The sequence below is a fragment of the Rhinoderma darwinii genome, assembly GCF_050947455.1.
Source record: "Rhinoderma darwinii isolate aRhiDar2 chromosome 5 unlocalized genomic scaffold, aRhiDar2.hap1 SUPER_5_unloc_52, whole genome shotgun sequence".
Classification (NCBI taxonomy): domain Eukaryota; kingdom Metazoa; phylum Chordata; class Amphibia; order Anura; family Rhinodermatidae; genus Rhinoderma; species Rhinoderma darwinii.
In genome coordinates, this window is record NW_027461812.1 from 308,720 (window position 1) to 331,101 (window position 22,382).

The window sequence follows — 22,382 nt, forward strand, 5'->3', positions numbered from 1 at the left end:
GGTGTCTGAGATTGATTACAATGATCCAAAGAGCCCAAAGACACAGACACTATACCAGCCATGAGTTTCATTGAAAAACTAATAATTACATGTTTATGACACTTAAATCCAATGTGCAGAATAATGTGGAACACGGTGTAGACATTGCATTGTACCTATTTGGCCAGCTGCTACCCCGCTACGCGGTACGGCCCAGTGGGTCCACACCCCACGCTGTGACAGCAGGAAGAAAAGCCGCTGCGCTGAGGAGAAAGGACGCCTAATACGCGCGCCTCTAGATTTCTGTGGGTCAGGGATAGTCTAATAAGCGGCTAAGGTTCATTTCCCCCACCCTCCTCCCTGTGACTCTCCTTATCCATGCATAGTCAGAGATTAAAGGGGTATTCCAGAAAGTGATTTTAGCGGTGGGGGGCTGATTATATTGGGCCAAGCTGCAGTTCCCTGAACAGCGATGTGAATGACACGCTAAAGGGGTTTACACACGAGGAACGTTTATAATGTATCAACAGGATCCACAGGATGTTTCATAAATGTCCGAGAGATCCGGGTTCCACTTCTGGGACATGGACCCATGTCTAGAACTTCCTGACTTTATGGTCGGGAGTTATAGTTTTCGTAACTCCCATTCAGTTCTATGGAGCTTATGAAAACAGCGCAGCTCAGCGAGTTACACTGTGTGTGTCGGCTGATTTCCGACCATGAAGAAGAAAACAGAGGTAGAACGGGATTTAGGGGGCCCCGTTCTAGAGATAGGTGCAGGTCCCCCAGCCTGACATGTCTGATAACAGAGAACAATAGATTGTATTCACCTGTCCTACAGTCATCCTCCCCCAGCCTGACATGTCTGATAACAGAGAACAATAGATTGTATTCACCTGTCCTACAGTCATCCTCCCCCAGCCTGACATGTCTGATAACAGAGAACAATAGATTGTATTCACCTGTCCTACAGTCATCCTCTCCCAGCCTGACATGTCTGATAACAGAGAACAATAGATTGTATTCACCTGTCCTACAGTCATCCTCCCCCAGCCTGACATGTCTGATAACAGAGAACAATAGATTGTATTCTCCTGTCCTACAGTCATCCTCCCCCAGCCTGACATGTCTGATAACAGAGAACAATAGATTGTATTCACCTGTCCTACAGTCACCCTCTCCCAGCCTGACATGTCTGATAATAGAGAACAATAGATTGTATTCACCTGTCCTACAGTCATCCCCCCCAGCCTGACATGTCTGATAACAGAGAACAATAGATTGTATTCACCTGTCCTACAGTCATCCTCCCCCAGCCTGACATGTCTGATAACAGAGAACAATAGATTGTATTCTCCTGTCCTACAGTCATCCTCCCCCAGCCTGACATGTCTGATAACAGAGAACAATAGATTATATTCTCCTGTCCTACAGTCATCCTCTCCCAGCCTGACATGTCTGATAACAGAGAACAATAGATTGTATTCACCTGTCCTACAGTCATCCTCCCCCAGCCTGACATGTCTGATAACAGAGAACAATAGATTGTATTCACCTGTCCTACAGTCATCCTCCCCCAGCCTGACATGTCTGATAATAAAGAACAATAGATTGTATTCACCTGTCCTACAGTCATCCCCCCCAGCCTGACATGTCTGATAATAAAGAACAATAGATTGTATTCACCTGTCCTACAGTCATCCTCTCCCCAGCCTGCCATGTCTGATAATAGAGAACAATAGATTGTATTCACCTGTCCTACAGTCATCCTCCCCAGCCTGACATGTCTGATAACAGAGAACAATAGATTGTATTCACCTGTCCTACAGTCATCCCCCCCAGCCTGACATGTCTGATAACAGAGAAAAATAGATTGTATTCACCTGTCCTACAGTCATCCCCCCCAGCCTGACATGTCTGATAACAAAGAAAAATAGATTGTATTCACCTGTCCTACAGTCATCCTCCCCAGCCTGACATGTCTGATAACAGAGAACAATAGATTGAATTCACCTATCCTACAGTCATCCTCCCCAACCCTGACATGTCTGATAACAGAGAACAATAGATTGTATTCACCTGTCCTACAGTCATCCTCCCCCAGCCTGACATGTCAGATAACAGAGAACAATAGATTGTATTCACCTGTCCTACAGTCATCCTCCCCCAGCCTGACATGTCTGGTAACAGAGAACAATAGATTGTATTCACCTATCCTACAGTCATCCTCCCCAACCCTGACATGTCTGATAACAGAGAACAATAGATTGTATTCACCTGTCCTACAGTCATCCTCCCCCAGCCTGACATGTCTGATAACAGAGAACAATAGATTGTATTCACCTGTCCTACAGTCATCCCCCCCAGCCTGACATGTCTGATAACAGAGAACAATAGATTGTATTCACCTGTCCTACAGTCATCCTCCCCAGCCTGACATGTCTGATAACAGAGAACAATAGATTGTATTCACCTATCCTACAGTCATCCTCCCCCAGCCTGACATGTCTGATAACAGAGAACAATAGATTGTATTCACCTGTCCTACAGTCATCCTCCCCCAGCCTGACATGACTGATAACAGAGACAATAGATTGTATTCACCTGTCCTACAGTCATCCTCCCCCAGCCTGACATGACTGATAACAGAGACAATAGATTGTATTCACCTGTCCTACAGTCATCCTCCCCAGCCTGACATGTCTGATAACACAGAACAATAGATTGTATTCACCTGTCCTACAGTCATCCCCCCCAGCCTGACATGTCTGATAATAGAGAACAATAGATTGTATTCACCTGTCCTACAGTCATCCTCCCCCAGCCTGACATGTCTGATAACAGAGAACAATAGATTGTATTCACCTGTCCTACAGTCATCTTCCCCCAGCCTGACATGTCTGATAACAGAGAACAATAGATTGTATTCACCTGTCCTACAGTCATCCTCCCCCCAGCCTGACATGTCTGATAACAGAGAACAATAGATTATATTCACCTGTCCTACAGTCATCCTCCCCCAGCCTGACATGACTGATAACAGAGACAATAGATTGTATTCACCTGTCCTACAGTCATCCCCCCCAGCCTGACATGTCTGATACCAGAGAACAATAGATTGTATCCACCTGTCCTACAGTCATCCTCCCCAGCCTGACATGTCTGATAACAGAGAACAATAGATTGTATTCACCTGTCCTACAGTCATCCTCCCCCAGCCTGATATGTCTGATAACAGAGACAATAGATTGTATTCACCTGTCCTACAGTCATCCTCCCCCCAGCCTGACATGTCTGATAACAGAGAACAATAGATTGTATTCACCTGTCCTACAGTCATCCTCTCCCCAGCCTGACATATCTGATAACAGAGAACAATAGATTGTATTCACCTTTCCTAGCAGTAGCGGCAGGTATGATAACAGCGAGCAGTAGCGGCAGGTGTGATAACAGAGAGCAGTGGCGGCAGGTGTGATAACAGAGAGCAGTATCCGCAGGTGTGATAACAGCGAGCAGTAGCGGCATGTGTGATAACAGAGCAGTGGCGGCAAGTGTGATAACAGAGAGCAGTAGCGCAGGGCGCAGGTGCAGCCGCTCTTGTTGTCCTCCTGCCCGGGCGGTGACTGCAGTAAATGTTGTGTTTGATCTTTGCCCGACAGAAATAATAGAGCGAGGAGCGCGGTAACTTTCACCTGGATCCAGTAAAGTCAGATCTATAAACAGGAGCAGCGCAGGTGGAGACAACTTCTGTGTCTCTGGGGACTCGCACTCACAGGTCGGTGTACTGCTATGGGGAACATGCAATGATGGGGGTTGTTATAAGAGGAGGGGGTGGTGATCACGGTGTCGGTTACAGGTGATATATAATATCTCAATCCTTCTAATAATATAATATCTGCCCCATGGCAGTGACTGACAGCGCAGCAATAACAGTGACAGCGCAGCAATAACAGTGACAGCCGACTTCACAGAGAGCGTCTCCGAGGAAATAGGAGCTATATATTGTATACATCCGCTGAAGATGCTCCCATAGACTTTACCATTATCAAGATCTCTGCTTGCTGTTAACTATGGAGATCTTGTTTACATTCAGAGGCTGAGAACCCTTCCCGGCCTTATCCTGTTCACATCTGAGGGTTTGTTACAATCAGTGTAGGTAAGAGCTGCCAGCCAAGAGGGATATGTTCACCTTTAGTTTTTCTAAATGAATGTATTTTGTGTTTAAGCAAAATTCAAAATAACTTTAGACCCGCAGGACACGCAATCCGGAGAATATATGTCATATTGAAAAGTAATATCTGTGTAATAATCTGCAGGATATATCACTATGTATCTGTCAGGAGGAGGAGGAGTGATGTTCTGCAGCTCTGTAGAGAGGTCAGTGGTGTAATAATCTGCAGGATATATCACTATGTATCTGTCAGGAGGTAGAGGAGCAATGTTCTGCAGATCTGTAGAGGTCAGTGGTGTAATAATCTGCAGGATATATCACTATGTATCTGTCAGGAGGTAGAGGAGCAATGTTCTGCAGATCTGTAGAGAGGTCAGAGGTGTAATAATCTGCAGGATATATCACTATGTATCTGTCAGGAGGTAGAGGAGCAATGTTCTGCAGATCTGTAGAGAGGTCAGTGGTGTAATAATCTGCAGGATATATCACTATGTATCTGTCAGGAGGTAGAGGAGCAATGTTCTGCAGATCTGTAGAGAGGTCAGTGGTGTAATAATCTGCAGGATATATCACTGTATCTGTCAGGAGGTAGAGGAGCAATGTTCTGCAGATCTGTAGAGGTCAGTGGTGTAATAATCTGCAGGATATATCACTATGTATCTGTCAGGAGGTAGAGGAGCAATGTTCTGCAGATCTGTAGAGAGGTCAGAGGTGTAATAATCTGCAGGATATATCACTATGTATCTGTCAGGAGGTAGAGGAGCAATGTTCTGCAGATCTGTAGAGGTCAGTGGTGTAATAATCTGCAGGATATATCACTGTATCTGTCAGGAGGTAGAGGAGCAATGTTCTGCAGATCTGTAGAGGTCAGTGGTGTAATAATCTGCAGGATATATCACTATGTATCTGTCAGGAGGTAGAGGAGCAATGTTCTGCAGATCTGTAGAGGTCAGTGGTGTAATAATCTGCAGGATATATCACTATGTATCTGTCAGGAGGTAGAGGAGCAATGTTCTGCAGATCTGTAGAGGTCAGTGGTGTAATAATCTGCAGGATATATCACTGTATCTGTCAGGAGGTAGAGGAGTGATGTTCTGCAGATCTGTAGAGAGGTCAGTGGTGTAATAATCTGCAGGATATATCACTATGTATCTGTCAGGAGGTGGAGGAGCAATGTTCTGCAGATCTGTAGAGGTCAGTGGTGTAATAATCTGCAGGATATATCACTATGTATCTGTCAGGAGGTAGAGGAGCAATGTTCTGCAGATCTGTAGAGGTCAGTGGTGTAATAATCTGCAGGATATATCACTATGTATCTGTCAGGAGGTAGAGGAGCAATGTTCTGCAGATCTGTAGAGGTCAGTGGTGTAATAATCTGCAGGATATATCACTGTATCTGTCAGGAGGTAGAGGAGTGATGTTCTGCAGATCTGTAGAGAGGTCAGTGGTGTAATAATCTGCAGGATATATCACTATGTATCTGTCAGGAGGTGGAGGAGCAATGTTCTGCAGATCTGTAGAGGTCAGTGGTGTAATAATCTGCAGGATATATCACTATGTATCTGTCAGGAGGTAGAGGAGCGATGTTCTGCAGATCTGTAGAGCGGTCAGTGGTGTAATAATCTGCAGGATATATCACTATGTATCTGTCAGGAGGTAGAGGAGCAATGTTCTGCAGATCTGTAGAGAGGTCAGTGGTGTAATAATCTGCAGGATATATCACTATGTATCTGTCAGGAGGTGGAGGAGCAATGTTCTGCAGATCTGTAGAGAGGTCAGTGGTGTAATAATCTGCAGGATATATCACTATGTATCTGTCAGGAGGTGGAGGAGCGATGTTCTGCAGATCTGTAGAGAGGTCAGTGGTGTAATAATCTGCAGGATATATCACTATGTATCTGTCAGGAGGTAGAGGAGCAATGTTCTGCAGATCTGTAGAGAGGTCAGTGGTGTAATAATCTGCAGGATATATCACTATGTATCTGTCAGGAGGTAGAGGAGCGATGTTCTGCAGATCTGTAGAGAGGTCAGTGGTGTAATAATCTGCAGGATATATCACTATGTATCTGTCAGGAGGTAGAGGAGCGATGTTCTGCAGATCTGTAGAGAGGTCAGTGGTGTAATAATCTGCAGGATATATCACTATGTATCTGTCAGGAGGTAGAGGAGCAATGTTCTGCAGATCTGTAGAGAGGTCAGTGGTGTAATAATCTGCAGGATATATCACTATGTATCTGTCAGGAGGTAGAGGAGCGATGTTCTGCAGATCTGTAGAGAGGTCAGTGGTGTAATAATCTGCAGAATATATCACTATGTATCTGTCAGGAGGTAGAGGAGCAATGTTCTGCAGATCTGTAGAGAGGTCAGTGGTGTAATAATCTGCAGGATATATCACTATGTATCTGTCAGGAGGTAGAGGAGCAATGTTCTGCAGATCTGTAGAGAGGTCAGTGGTGTAATAATCTGCAGGATATATCACTGTATCTGTCAGGAGGTAGAGGAGCAATGTTCTGCAGATCTGTAGAGGTCAGTGGTGTAATAATCTGCAGGATATATCACTATGTATCTGTCAGGAGGAAGAGGAGCAATGTTCTGCAGATCTGTAGAGAGGTCAGAGGTGTAATAATCTGCAGGATATATCACTATGTATCTGTCAGGAGGTAGAGGAGCAATGTTCTGCAGATCTGTAGAGGTCAGTGGTGTAATAATCTGCAGGATATATCACTGTATCTGTCAGGAGGTAGAGGAGCAATGTTCTGCAGATCTGTAGAGGTCAGTGGTGTAATAATCTGCAGGATATATCACTATGTATCTGTCAGGAGGTAGAGGAGCAATGTTCTGCAGATCTGTAGAGGTCAGTGGTGTAATAATCTGCAGGATATATCACTATGTATCTGTCAGGAGGTAGAGGAGCAATGTTCTGCAGATCTGTAGAGAGGTCAGAGGTGTAATAATCTGCAGGATATATCACTATGTATCTGTCAGGAGGTAGAGGAGCAATGTTCTGCAGATCTGTAGAGGTCAGTGGTGTAATAATCTGCAGGATATATCACTGTATCTGTCAGGAGGTAGAGGAGTGATGTTCTGCAGATCTGTAGAGAGGTCAGTGGTGTAATAATCTGCAGGATATATCACTATGTATCTGTCAGGAGGTGGAGGAGCAATGTTCTGCAGATCTGTAGAGGTCAGTGGTGTAATAATCTGCAGGATATATCACTATGTATCTGTCAGGAGGTAGAGGAGCGATGTTCTGCAGATCTGTAGAGAGGTCAGTGGTGTAATAATCTGCAGGATATATCACTATGTATCTGTCAGGAGGTAGAGGAGCAATGTTCTGCAGATCTGTAGAGAGGTCAGTGGTGTAATAATCTGCAGGATATATCACTATGTATCTGTCAGGGGGTAGCGGAGCAATGTTCTGCAGATCTCTAGAGAGGTCAGTGGTGTAATAATCTGCAGGATATATCACTATGTATCTGTCAGGAGGTGGAGGAGCAATGTTCTGCAGATCTGTAGAGAGGTCAGTGGTGTAATAATCTGCAGGATATATCACTATGTATCTGTCAGGAGGTGGAGGAGCGATGTTCTGCAGATCTGTAGAGAGGTCAGTGGTGTAATAATCTGCAGGATATATCACTATGTATCTGTCAGGAGGTAGAGGAGCAATGTTCTGCAGATCTGTAGAGAGGTCAGAGGTGTAATAATCTGCAGGATATATCACTATGTATCTGTCAGGAGGTAGAGGAGCAATGTTCTGCAGATCTGTAGAGGTCAGTGGTGTAATAATCTGCAGGATATATCACTGTATCTGTCAGGAGGTAGAGGAGCAATGTTCTGCAGATCTGTAGAGGTCAGTGGTGTAATAATCTGCAGGATATATCACTATGTATCTGTCAGGAGGTAGAGGAGCAATGTTCTGCAGATCTGTAGAGGTCAGTGGTGTAATAATCTGCAGGATATATCACTATGTATCTGTCAGGAGGTAGAGGAGCAATGTTCTGCAGATCTGTAGAGAGGTCAGAGGTGTAATAATCTGCAGGATATATCACTATGTATCTGTCAGGAGGTAGAGGAGCAATGTTCTGCAGATCTGTAGAGGTCAGTGGTGTAATAATCTGCAGGATATATCACTGTATCTGTCAGGAGGTAGAGGAGTGATGTTCTGCAGATCTGTAGAGAGGTCAGTGGTGTAATAATCTGCAGGATATATCACTATGTATCTGTCAGGAGGTGGAGGAGCAATGTTCTGCAGATCTGTAGAGGTCAGTGGTGTAATAATCTGCAGGATATATCACTATGTATCTGTCAGGAGGTAGAGGAGCGATGTTCTGCAGATCTGTAGAGAGGTCAGTGGTGTAATAATCTGCAGGATATATCACTATGTATCTGTCAGGAGGTAGAGGAGCAATGTTCTGCAGATCTGTAGAGAGGTCAGTGGTGTAATAATCTGCAGGATATATCACTATGTATCTGTCAGGAGGTGGAGGAGCAATGTTCTGCAGATCTGTAGAGAGGTCAGTGGTGTAATAATCTGCAGGATATATCACTATGTATCTGTCAGGAGGTGGAGGAGCGATGTTCTGCAGATCTGTAGAGAGGTCAGTGGTGTAATAATCTGCAGGATATATCACTATGTATCTGTCAGGAGGTAGAGGAGCAATGTTCTGCAGATCTGTAGAGAGGTCAGTGGTGTAATAATCTGCAGGATATATCACTATGTATCTGTCAGGAGGTAGAGGAGCGATGTTCTGCAGATCTGTAGAGAGGTCAGTGGTGTAATAATCTGCAGGATATATCACTATGTATCTGTCAGGAGGTAGAGGAGCGATGTTCTGCAGATCTGTAGAGAGGTCAGTGGTGTAATAATCTGCAGGATATATCACTATGTATCTGTCAGGAGGTAGAGGAGCAATGTTCTGCAGATCTGTAGAGAGGTCAGTGGTGTAATAATCTGCAGGATATATCACTATGTATCTGTCAGGAGGTAGAGGAGCGATGTTCTGCAGATCTGTAGAGAGGTCAGTGGTGTAATAATCTGCAGAATATATCACTATGTATCTGTCAGGAGGTAGAGGAGCAATGTTCTGCAGATCTGTAGAGAGGTCAGTGGTGTAATAATCTGCAGGATATATCACTATGTGTCTGTCAGGAGGTTGAGGAGCAATGTTCTGCAGATCTGTAGAGAGGTCAGTGGTGTAATAATCTGCAGGATATATCACTATGTATCTGTCAGGAGGTAGAGGAGCAATGTTCTGCAGATCTGTAGAGAGGTCAGTGGTGTAATAATCTGCAGGATATATCACTATGTATCTGTCAGGAGGTAGAGGAGCGATGTTCTGCAGATCTGTAGAGAGGTCAGTGGTGTAATAATCTGCAGAATATATCACTATGTATCTGTCAGGAGGTAGAGGAGCGATGTTCTGCAGATCTGTAGAGAGGTCAGTGGTGTAATAATCTGCAGAATATATCACTATGTATCTGTCAGGGGGTAGCGGAGCAATGTTCTGCAGATCTGTAGAGAGGTCAGTGGTGTAATAATCTGCAGGATATATCACTATGTATCTGTCAGGAGGTAGAGGAGCAATGTTCTGCAGATCTGTAGAGAGGTCAGTGGTATAATAATCTGTAGGATATATCACTATGTATCTGTCAGGAGGTAGAGGAGCGATGTTCTGCAGATCTGTAGAGAGGTCAGTGGTGTAATAATCTGCAGGATGTATCACTATGTATCTGTCAGGAGGTAGAGGAGCGATGTTCTGCAGATCTGTAGAGAGGTCAGAGGTGTAATAATCTGCAGGATATATCACTATGTATCTGTCAGGGGGTAGAGGAGCAATGTTCTGCAGATCTGTAGAGAGGTCAGTGGTGTAATAATCTGCAGGATATATCACTATGTATCTGTCAGGAGGTAGAGGAGCAATGTTCTGCAGATCTGTAGAGAGGTCAGTGGTGTAATAATCTGCAGGATATATCACTATGTATCTGTCAGGAGGTAGAGGAGCGATGTTCTGCAGATCTGTAGAGAGGTCAGTGGTGTAATAATCTGCAGGATATATCACTATGTATCTGTGAGGAGGTAGAGGAGCAATGTTCTGCAGTTCTCTAGAGGTCAGTGGTGTAATAATCTGCAGGATATATCACTATGTATCTGTCAGGAGGTAGAGGAGCGATGTTCTGCAGATCTGTAGAGAGGTCAGTGGTGTAATAATCTGCAGGATATATCACTATGTATCTGTCAGGAGGTAGAGGAGCGATGTTCTGCAGATCTGTAGAGAGGTCAGTGGTGTAATAATCTGCAGGATATATCACTATGTATCTGTCAGGAGGTGGAGGAGCAATGTTCTGCAGATCTGTAGAGAGGTCAGTGGTGTAATAGTCTGCAGGATATATCACTATGTATCTGTCAGGAGGTAGAGGAGCAATGCTCTGCAGATCTGTAGAGAGGTCAGTGGTGTAATAATCTGCAGGATATATCACTATGTATCTGTCAGGAGGTAGAGGAGCGATGTCCTGCAGATCTGTAGAGAGGTCAGTGGTGTAATAATCTGCAGGATATATCACTATATCTGTCAGGAGGTAGAGGAGCGATGTTCTGCAGATCTGTAGAGAGGTCAGTGGTGTAATAATCTGCAGGATATATCACTATGTGTCTGTCAGGGGGTGGGGGAGCGATGTTCTGCAGATCTGTAGAGAGGTCAGTGGTGTAATAATCTGCAGGATATATCACTATGTATCTGTCAGGAGGTAGAGGAGCAATGTTCTGCAGATCTGTAGAGAGGTCAGTGGTGTAATAGTCTGCAGGATATATCACTATGTATCTGTCAGGGGGTGGAGGAGCAATGTTCTGCAGATCTGTAGAGGTCAGTGGTGTAATAATCTGCAGGATATATCACTGTATCTGTCAGGAGGTAGAGGAGCAATGTTCTGCAGATCTGTAGAGGTCAGTGGTGTAATAATCTGCAGGATATATCACTATGTATCTGTCAGGAGGTAGAGGAGCAATGTTCTGCAGATCTGTAGAGGTCAGTGGTGTAATAATCTGCAGGATATATCACTATGTATCTGTCAGGAGGTAGAGGAGCAATGTTCTGCAGATCTGTAGAGAGGTCAGAGGTGTAATAATCTGCAGGATATATCACTATGTATCTGTCAGGAGGTAGAGGAGCAATGTTCTGCAGATCTGTAGAGGTCAGTGGTGTAATAATCTGCAGGATATATCACTGTATCTGTCAGGAGGTAGAGGAGTGATGTTCTGCAGATCTGTAGAGAGGTCAGTGGTGTAATAATCTGCAGGATATATCACTATGTATCTGTCAGGAGGTGGAGGAGCAATATTCTGCAGATCTGTAGAGGTCAGTGGTGTAATAATCTGCAGGATATATCACTATGTATCTGTCAGGAGGTAGAGGAGCGATGTTCTGCAGATCTGTAGAGAGGTCAGTGGTGTAATAATCTGCAGGATATATCACTATGTATCTGTCAGGAGGTAGAGGAGCAATGTTCTGCAGATCTGTAGAGAGGTCAGTGGTGTAATAATCTGCAGGATATATCACTATGTATCTGTCAGGAGGTGGAGGAGCAATGTTCTGAAGATCTGTAGAGAGGTCAGTGGTGTAATAATCTGCAGGATATATCACTATGTATCTGTCAGGAGGTGGAGGAGCGATGTTCTGCAGATCTGTAGAGAGGTCAGTGGTGTAATAATCTGCAGGATATATCACTATGTATCTGTCAGGAGGTAGAGGAGCAATGTTCTGCAGATCTGTAGAGAGGTCAGTGGTGTAATAATCTGCAGGATATATCACTATGTATCTGTCAGGAGGTAGAGGAGCGATGTTCTGCAGATCTGTAGAGAGGTCAGTGGTGTAATAATCTGCAGGATATATCACTATGTATCTGTCAGGAGGTAGAGGAGCGATGTTCTGCAGATCTGTAGAGAGGTCAGTGGTGTAATAATCTGCAGGATATATCACTATGTATCTGTCAGGAGGTAGAGGAGCAATGTTCTGCAGATCTGTAGAGAGGTCAGTGGTGTAATAATCTGCAGGATATATCACTATGTATCTGTCAGGAGGTAGAGGAGCGATGTTCTGCAGATTTGTAGAGAGGTCAGTGGTGTAATAATCTGCAGAATATATCACTATGTATCTGTCAGGAGGTAGAGGAGCAATGTTCTGCAGATCTGTAGAGAGGTCAGTGGTGTAATAATCTGCAGGATATATCACTATGTGTCTGTCAGGAGGTTGAGGAGCAATGTTCTGCAGATCTGTAGAGAGGTCAGTGGTGTAATAATCTGCAGGATATATCACTATGTATCTGTCAGGAGGTAGAGGAGCAATGTTCTGCAGATCTGTAGAGAGGTCAGTGGTGTAATAATCTGCAGAATATATCACTATGTATCTGTCAGGAGGTAGAGGAGCGATGTTCTGCAGATCTGTAGAGAGGTCAGTGGTGTAATAATCTGCAGAATATATCACTATGTATCTGTCAGGAGGTAGAGGAGCGATGTTCTGCAGATCTGTAGAGAGGTCAGTGGTGTAATAATCTGCAGAATATATCACTATGTATCTGTCAGGGGGTAGCGGAGCAATGTTCTGCAGATCTGTAGAGAGGTCAGTGGTGTAATAATCTGCAGGATATATCACTATGTATCTGTCAGGAGGTAGAGGAGCAATGTTCTGCAGATCTGTAGAGAGGTCAGTGGTATAATAATCTGTAGGATGTATCACTATGTATCTGTCAGGAGGTAGAGGAGCGATGTTCTGCAGATCTGTAGAGAGGTCAGTGGTGTAATAATCTGCAGGATGTATCACTATGTATCTGTCAGGAGGTAGAGGAGCGATGTTCTGCAGATCTGTAGAGAGGTCAGAGGTGTAATAATCTGCAGGATATATCACTATGTATCTGTCAGGAGGTAGAGGAGCAATGTTCTGCAGATCTGTAGAGAGGTCAGTGGTGTAATAATCTGCAGGATATATCACTATGTATCTGTCAGGAGGTAGAGGAGCGATGTTCTGCAGATCTGTAGAGAGGTCAGTGGTGTAATAATCTGCAGGATATATCACTATGTATCTGTGAGGAGGTAGAGGAGCAATGTTCTGCAGTTCTCTAGAGGTCAGTGGTGTAATAATCTGCAGGATATATCACTATGTATCTGTCAGGAGGTAGAGGAGCGATGTTCTGCAGATCTGTAGAGAGGTCAGTGGTGTAATAATCTGCAGGATATATCACTATGTATCTGTCAGGAGGTAGAGGAGCGATGTTCTGCAGATCTGTAGAGAGGTCAGTGGTGTAATAATCTGCAGGATATATCACTATGTATCTGTCAGGAGGTGGAGGAGCAATGTTCTGCAGATCTGTAGAGAGGTCAGTGGTGTAATAGTCTGCAGGATATATCACTATGTATCTGTCAGGAGGTAGAGGAGCAATGCTCTGCAGATCTGTAGAGAGGTCAGTGGTGTAATAATCTGCAGGATATATCACTATGTATCTGTCAGGAGGTAGAGGAGCGATGTCCTGCAGATCTGTAGAGAGGTCAGTGGTGTAATAATCTGCAGGATATATCACTATATCTGTCAGGAGGTAGAGGAGCGATGTTCTGCAGATCTGTAGAGAGGTCAGTGGTGTAATAATCTGCAGGATATATCACTATGTATCTGTCAGGGGGTGGGGGAGCGATGTTCTGCAGATCTGTAGAGAGGTCAGTGGTGTAATAATCTGCAGGATATATCACTATGTATCTGTCAGGAGGTAGAGGAGCAATGTTCTGCAGATCTGTAGAGAGGTCAGTGGTGTAATAGTCTGCAGGATATATCACTATGTATCTGTCAGGGGGTGGAGGAGCAATGTTCTGCAGATCTGTAGAGGTCAGTGGTGTAATAATCTGCAGGATATATCACTGTATCTGTCAGGAGGTAGAGGAGCAATGTTCTGCAGATCTGTAGAGGTCAGTGGTGTAATAATCTGCAGGATATATCACTATGTATCTGTCAGGAGGTAGAGGAGCAATGTTCTGCAGATCTGTAGAGGTCAGTGGTGTAATAATCTGCAGGATATATCACTATGTATCTGTCAGGAGGTAGAGGAGCAATGTTCTGCAGATCTGTAGAGAGGTCAGAGGTGTAATAATCTGCAGGATATATCACTATGTATCTGTCAGGAGGTAGAGGAGCAATGTTCTGCAGATCTGTAGAGGTCAGTGGTGTAATAATCTGCAGGATATATCACTGTATCTGTCAGGAGGTAGAGGAGTGATGTTCTGCAGATCTGTAGAGAGGTCAGTGGTGTAATAATCTGCAGGATATATCACTATGTATCTGTCAGGAGGTGGAGGAGCAATGTTCTGCAGATCTGTAGAGGTCAGTGGTGTAATAATCTGCAGGATATATCACTATGTATCTGTCAGGAGGTAGAGGAGCGATGTTCTGCAGATCTGTAGAGAGGTCAGTGGTGTAATAATCTGCAGGATATATCACTATGTATCTGTCAGGAGGTAGAGGAGCAATGTTCTGCAGATCTGTAGAGAGGTCAGTGGTGTAATAATCTGCAGGATATATCACTATGTATCTGTCAGGAGGTGGAGGAGCAATGTTCTGCAGATCTGTAGAGAGGTCAGTGGTGTAATAATCTGCAGGATATATCACTATGTATCTGTCAGGAGGTGGAGGAGCGATGTTCTGCAGATCTGTAGAGAGGTCAGTGGTGTAATAATCTGCAGGATATATCACTATGTATCTGTCAGGAGGTAGAGGAGCAATGTTCTGCAGATCTGTAGAGAGGTCAGTGGTGTAATAATCTGCAGGATATATCACTATGTATCTGTCAGGAGGTAGAGGAGCAATGTTCTGCAGATCTGTAGAGAGGTCAGTGGTGTAATAATCTGCAGGATATATCACTATGTATCTGTCAGGAGGTAGAGGAGCGATGTTCTGCAGATCTGTAGAGAGGTCAGTGGTGTAATAATCTGCAGAATATATCACTATGTATCTGTCAGGAGGTAGAGGAGCAATGTTCTGCAGATCTGTAGAGAGGTCAGTGGTGTAATAATCTGCAGGATATATCACTATGTGTCTGTCAGGAGGTTGAGGAGCAATGTTCTGCAGATCTGTAGAGAGGTCAGTGGTGTAATAATCTGCAGGATATATCACTATGTATCTGTCAGGAGGTAGAGGAGCAATGTTCTGCAGATCTGTAGAGAGGTCAGTGGTGTAATAATCTGCAGGATATATCACTATGTATCTGTCAGGAGGTAGAGGAGCGATGTTCTGCAGATCTGTAGAGAGGTCAGTGGTGTAATAATCTGCAGAATATATCACTATGTATCTGTCAGGAGGTAGAGGAGCGATGTTCTGCAGATCTGTAGAGAGGTCAGTGGTGTAATAATCTGCAGAATATATCACTATGTATCTGTCAGGGGGTAGCGGAGCAATGTTCTGCAGATCTGTAGAGAGGTCAGTGGTGTAATAATCTGCAGGATATATCACTATGTATCTGTCAGGAGGTAGAGGAGCGATGTTCTGCAGATCTGTAGAGAGGTCAGTGGTATAATAATCTGTAGGATATATCACTATGTATCTGTCAGGAGGTAGAGGAGCGATGTTCTGCAGATCTGTAGAGAGGTCAGTGGTGTAATAATCTGCAGGATGTATCACTATGTATCTGTCAGGAGGTAGAGGAGCGATGTTCTGCAGATCTGTAGAGAGGTCAGAGGTGTAATAATCTGCAGGATATATCACTATGTATCTGTCAGGAGGTAGAGGAGCAATGTTCTGCAGATCTGTAGAGAGGTCAGTGGTGTAATAATCTGCAGGATATATCACTATGTATCTGTCAGGAGGTAGAGGAGCGATGTTCTGCAGATCTGTAGAGAGGTCAGTGGTGTAATAATCTGCAGGATATATCACTATGTATCTGTGAGGAGGTAGAGGAGCAATGTTCTGCAGTTCTCTAGAGGTCAGTGGTGTAATAATCTGCAGGATATATCACTATGTATCTGTCAGGAGGTAGAGGAGCGATGTTCTGCAGATCTGTAGAGAGGTCAGTGGTGTAATAATCTGCAGGATATATCACTATGTATCTGTCAGGAGGTAGAGGAGCGATGTTCTGCAGATCTGTAGAGAGGTCAGTGGTGTAATAATCTGCAGGATATATCACTATGTATCTGTCAGGAGGTGGAGGAGCAATGTTCTGCAGATCTGTAGAGAGGTCAGTGGTGTAATAGTCTGCAGGATATATCACTATGTATCTGTCAGGAGGTAGAGGAGCAATGCTCTGCAGATCTGTAGAGAGGTCAGTGGTGTAATAATCTGCAGGATATATCACTATGTATCTGTCAGGAGGTAGAGGAGCGATGTCCTGCAGATCTGTAGAGAGGTCAGTGGTGTAATAATCTGCAGGATATATCACTATATCTGTCAGGAGGTAGAGGAGCGATGTTCTGCAGATCTGTAGAGAGGTCAGTGGTGTAATAATCTGCAGGATATATCACTATGTATCTGTCAGGGGGTGGGGGAGCGATGTTCTGCAGATCTGTAGAGAGGTCAGTGGTGTAATAATCTGCAGGATATATCACTATGTATCTGTCAGGAGGTAGAGGAGCAATGTTCTGCAGATCTGTAGAGAGGTCAGTGGTGTAATAGTCTGCAGGATATATCACTATGTATCTGTCAGGGGGTGGAGGAGCAATGTTCTGCAGATCTGTAGAGAGGTCAGTGGTGTAATAATCTGCAGGATATATCACTATGTATCTGTGAGGAGGTAGAGGAGCAATGTTCTGCAGTTCTCTAGAGGTCAGTGGTGTAATAATCTGCAGGATATATCACTATGTATCTGTCAGGAGGTAGAGGAGCGATGTTCTGCAGATCTGTAGAGAGGTCAGTGGTGTAATAATCTGCAGGATATATCACTATGTATCTGTCAGGAGGTAGAGGAGCGATGTTCTGCAGATCTGTAGAGAGGTCAGTGGTGTAATAATCTGCAGGATATATCACTATGTATCTGTCAGGAGGTGGAGGAGCAATGTTCTGCAGATCTGTAGAGAGGTCAGTGGTGTAATAGTCTGCAGGATATATCACTATGTATCTGTCAGGAGGTAGAGGAGCAATGCTCTGCAGATCTGTAGAGAGGTCAGTGGTGTAATAATCTGCAGGATATATCACTATGTATCTGTCAGGAGGTAGAGGAGCGATGTCCTGCAGATCTGTAGAGAGGTCAGTGGTGTAATAATCTGCAGGATATATCACTATATCTGTCAGGAGGTAGAGGAGCGATGTTCTGCAGATCTGTAGAGAGGTCAGTGGTGTAATAATCTGCAGGATATATCACTATGTATCTGTCAGGGGGTGGGGGAGCGATGTTCTGCAGATCTGTAGAGAGGTCAGTGGTGTAATAATCTGCAGGATATATCACTATGTATCTGTCAGGAGGTAGAGGAGCAATGTTCTGCAGATCTGTAGAGAGGTCAGTGGTGTAATAGTCTGCAGGATATATCACTATGTATCTGTCAGGGGGTGGAGGAGCAATGTTCTGCAGATCTGTAGAGGTCAGTGGTGTAATAATCTGCAGGATATATCACTGTATCTGTCAGGAGGTAGAGGAGCAATGTTCTGCAGATCTGTAGAGGTCAGTGGTGTAATAATCTGCAGGATATATCACTATGTATCTGTCAGGAGGTAGAGGAGCAATGTTCTGCAGATCTGTAGAGGTCAGTGGTGTAATAATCTGCAGGATATATCACTATGTATCTGTCAGGAGGTAGAGGAGCAATGTTCTGCAGATCTGTAGAGAGGTCAGAGGTGTAATAATCTGCAGGATATATCACTATGTATCTGTCAGGAGGTAGAGGAGCAATGTTCTGCAGATCTGTAGAGGTCAGTGGTGTAATAATCTGCAGGATATATCACTGTATCTGTCAGGAGGTAGAGGAGTGATGTTCTGCAGATCTGTAGAGAGGTCAGTGGTGTAATAATCTGCAGGATATATCACTATGTATCTGTCAGGAGGTGGAGGAGCAATGTTCTGCAGATCTGTAGAGGTCAGTGGTGTAATAATCTGCAGGATATATCACTATGTATCTGTCAGGAGGTAGAGGAGCGATGTTCTGCAGATCTGTAGAGAGGTCAGTGGTGTAATAATCTGCAGGATATATCACTATGTATCTGTCAGGAGGTAGAGGAGCAATGTTCTGCAGATCTGTAGAGAGGTCAGTGGTGTAATAATCTGCAGGATATATCACTATGTATCTGTCAGGAGGTGGAGGAGCAATGTTCTGCAGATCTGTAGAGAGGTCAGTGGTGTAATAATCTGCAGGATATATCACTATGTATCTGTCAGGAGGTGGAGGAGCGATGTTCTGCAGATCTGTAGAGAGGTCAGTGGTGTAATAATCTGCAGGATATATCACTATGTATCTGTCAGGAGGTAGAGGAGCAATGTTCTGCAGATCTGTAGAGAGGTCAGTGGTGTAATAATCTGCAGGATATATCACTATGTATCTGTCAGGAGGTAGAGGAGCAATGTTCTGCAGATCTGTAGAGAGGTCAGTGGTGTAATAATCTGCAGGATATATCACTATGTATCTGTCAGGAGGTAGAGGAGCGATGTTCTGCAGATCTGTAGAGAGGTCAGTGGTGTAATAATCTGCAGAATATATCACTATGTATCTGTCAGGAGGTAGAGGAGCAATGTTCTGCAGATCTGTAGAGAGGTCAGTGGTGTAATAATCTGCAGGATATATCACTATGTGTCTGTCAGGAGGTTGAGGAGCAATGTTCTGCAGATCTGTAGAGAGGTCAGTGGTGTAATAATCTGCAGGATATATCACTATGTATCTGTCAGGAGGTAGAGGAGCAATGTTCTGCAGATCTGTAGAGAGGTCAGTGGTGTAATAATCTGCAGGATATATCACTATGTATCTGTCAGGAGGTAGAGGAGCGATGTTCTGCAGATCTGTAGAGAGGTCAGTGGTGTAATAATCTGCAGAATATATCACTATGTATCTGTCAGGAGGTAGAGGAGCGATGTTCTGCAGATCTGTAGAGAGGTCAGTGGTGTAATAATCTGCAGAATATATCACTATGTATCTGTCAGGGGGTAGCGGAGCAATGTTCTGCAGATCTGTAGAGAGGTCAGTGGTGTAATAATCTGCAGGATATATCACTATGTATCTGTCAGGAGGTAGAGGAGCGATGTTCTGCAGATCTGTAGAGAGGTCAGTGGTATAATAATCTGTAGGATATATCACTATGTATCTGTCAGGAGGTAGAGGAGCGATGTTCTGCAGATCTGTAGAGAGGTCAGTGGTGTAATAATCTGCAGGATGTATCACTATGTATCTGTCAGGAGGTAGAGGAGCGATGTTCTGCAGATCTGTAGAGAGGTCAGAGGTGTAATAATCTGCAGGATATATCACTATGTATCTGTCAGGAGGTAGAGGAGCAATGTTCTGCAGATCTGTAGAGAGGTCAGTGGTGTAATAATCTGCAGGATATATCACTATGTATCTGTCAGGAGGTAGAGGAGCGATGTTCTGCAGATCTGTAGAGAGGTCAGTGGTGTAATAATCTGCAGGATATATCACTATGTATCTGTGAGGAGGTAGAGGAGCAATGTTCTGCAGTTCTCTAGAGGTCAGTGGTGTAATAATCTGCAGGATATATCACTATGTATCTGTCAGGAGGTAGAGGAGCGATGTTCTGCAGATCTGTAGAGAGGTCAGTGGTGTAATAATCTGCAGGATATATCACTATGTATCTGTCAGGAGGTAGAGGAGCGATGTTCTGCAGATCTGTAGAGAGGTCAGTGGTGTAATAATCTGCAGGATATATCACTATGTATCTGTCAGGAGGTGGAGGAGCAATGTTCTGCAGATCTGTAGAGAGGTCAGTGGTGTAATAGTCTGCAGGATATATCACTATGTATCTGTCAGGAGGTAGAGGAGCAATGCTCTGCAGATCTGTAGAGAGGTCAGTGGTGTAATAATCTGCAGGATATATCACTATGTATCTGTCAGGAGGTAGAGGAGCGATGTCCTGCAGATCTGTAGAGAGGTCAGTGGTGTAATAATCTGCAGGATATATCACTATATCTGTCAGGAGGTAGAGGAGCGATGTTCTGCAGATCTGTAGAGAGGTCAGTGGTGTAATAATCTGCAGGATATATCACTATGTATCTGTCAGGGGGTGGGGGAGCGATGTTCTGCAGATCTGTAGAGAGGTCAGTGGTGTAATAATCTGCAGGATATATCACTATGTATCTGTCAGGAGGTAGAGGAGCAATGTTCTGCAGATCTGTAGAGAGGTCAGTGGTGTAATAGTCTGCAGGATATATCACTATGTATCTGTCAGGGGGTGGAGGAGCAATGTTCTGCAGATCTGTAGATGTCAGTGGTGTAATAATCTGCAGGATATATCACTGTATCTGTCAGGAGGTAGAGGAGCAATGTTCTGCAGATCTGTAGAGGTCAGTGGTGTAATAATCTGCAGGATATATCACTATGTATCTGTCAGGAGGTAGAGGAGCAATGTTCTGCAGATCTGTAGAGGTCAGTGGTGTAATAATCTGCAGGATATATCACTATGTATCTGTCAGGAGGTAGAGGAGCAATGTTCTGCAGATCTGTAGAGAGGTCAGAGGTGTAATAATCTGCAGGATATATCACTATGTATCTGTCAGGAGGTAGAGGAGCAATGTTCTGCAGATCTGTAGAGGTCAGTGGTGTAATAATCTGCAGGATATATCACTGTATCTGTCAGGAGGTAGAGGAGTGATGTTCTGCAGATCTGTAGAGAGGTCAGTGGTGTAATAATCTGCAGGATATATCACTATGTATCTGTCAGGAGGTGGAGGAGCAATGTTCTGCAGATCTGTAGAGGTCAGTGGTGTAATAATCTGCAGGATATATCACTATGTATCTGTCAGGAGGTAGAGGAGCGATGTTCTGCAGATCTGTAGAGAGGTCAGTGGTGTAATAATCTGCAGGATATATCACTATGTATCTGTCAGGAGGTAGAGGAGCAATGTTCTGCAGATCTGTAGAGAGGTCAGTGGTGTAATAATCTGCAGGATATATCACTATGTATCTGTCAGGAGGTGGAGGAGCAATGTTCTGCAGATCTGTAGAGAGGTCAGTGGTGTAATAATCTGCAGGATATATCACTATGTATCTGTCAGGAGGTGGAGGAGCGATGTTCTGCAGATCTGTAGAGAGGTCAGTGGTGTAATAATCTGCAGGATATATCACTATGTATCTGTCAGGAGGTAGAGGAGCAATGTTCTGCAGATCTGTAGAGAGGTCAGTGGTGTAATAATCTGCAGGATATATCACTATGTATCTGTCAGGAGGTAGAGGAGCAATGTTCTGCAGATCTGTAGAGAGGTCAGTGGTGTAATAATCTGCAGGATATATCACTATGTATCTGTCAGGAGGTAGAGGAGCGATGTTCTGCAGATCTGTAGAGAGGTCAGTGGTGTAATAATCTGCAGAATATATCACTATGTATCTGTCAGGAGGTAGAGGAGCAATGTTCTGCAGATCTGTAGAGAGGTCAGTGGTGTAATAATCTGCAGGATATATCACTATGTGTCTGTCAGGAGGTTGAGGAGCAATGTTCTGCAGATCTGTAGAGAGGTCAGTGGTGTAATAATCTGCAGGATATATCACTATGTATCTGTCAGGAGGTAGAGGAGCAATGTTCTGCAGATCTGTAGAGAGGTCAGTGGTGTAATAATCTGCAGGATATATCACTATGTATCTGTCAGGAGGTAGAGGAGCGATGTTCTGCAGATCTGTAGAGAGGTCAGTGGTGTAATAATCTGCAGAATATATCACTATGTATCTGTCAGGAGGTAGAGGAGCGATGTTCTGCAGATCTGTAGAGAGGTCAGTGGTGTAATAATCTGCAGAATATATCACTATGTATCTGTCAGGGGGTAGCGGAGCAATGTTCTGCAGATCTGTAGAGAGGTCAGTGGTGTAATAATCTGCAGGATATATCACTATGTATCTGTCAGGAGGTAGAGGAGCAATGTTCTGCAGATCTGTAGAGAGGTCAGTGGTATAATAATCTGCAGGATATATCACTATGTATCTGTCAGGAGGTAGAGGAGCGATGTTCTGCAGATCTGTAGAGAGGTCAGTGGTGTAATAATCTGCAGGATGTATCACTATGTATCTGTCAGGAGGTAGAGGAGCGATGTTCTGCAGATCTGTAGAGAGGTCAGAGGTGTAATAATC

The 22,382-nt window shown here is 44.1% G+C and overlaps 2 protein-coding genes across 3 annotated transcripts in view; both read left to right on the top strand.

Moving 5' to 3' along the window:
- Window positions 1-22,382, top strand: part of LOC142696304 (uncharacterized) — a 63,815-nt gene that overhangs the window by 31,507 nt on the left and 9,926 nt on the right. The window lies entirely within an intron of this gene.
- Window positions 3,685-22,382, top strand: part of LOC142696298 (cytochrome P450 2C20-like) — a 107,517-nt gene continuing 88,819 nt past the window's right edge. For both annotated transcript variants that reach the window (XM_075847628.1, XM_075847630.1), the window contains exon 1: window positions 3,685-3,754. The gene's annotated coding sequence lies outside the window, so the exon portion shown is untranslated. The remainder of the gene's footprint in view (window positions 3,755-22,382) is intronic.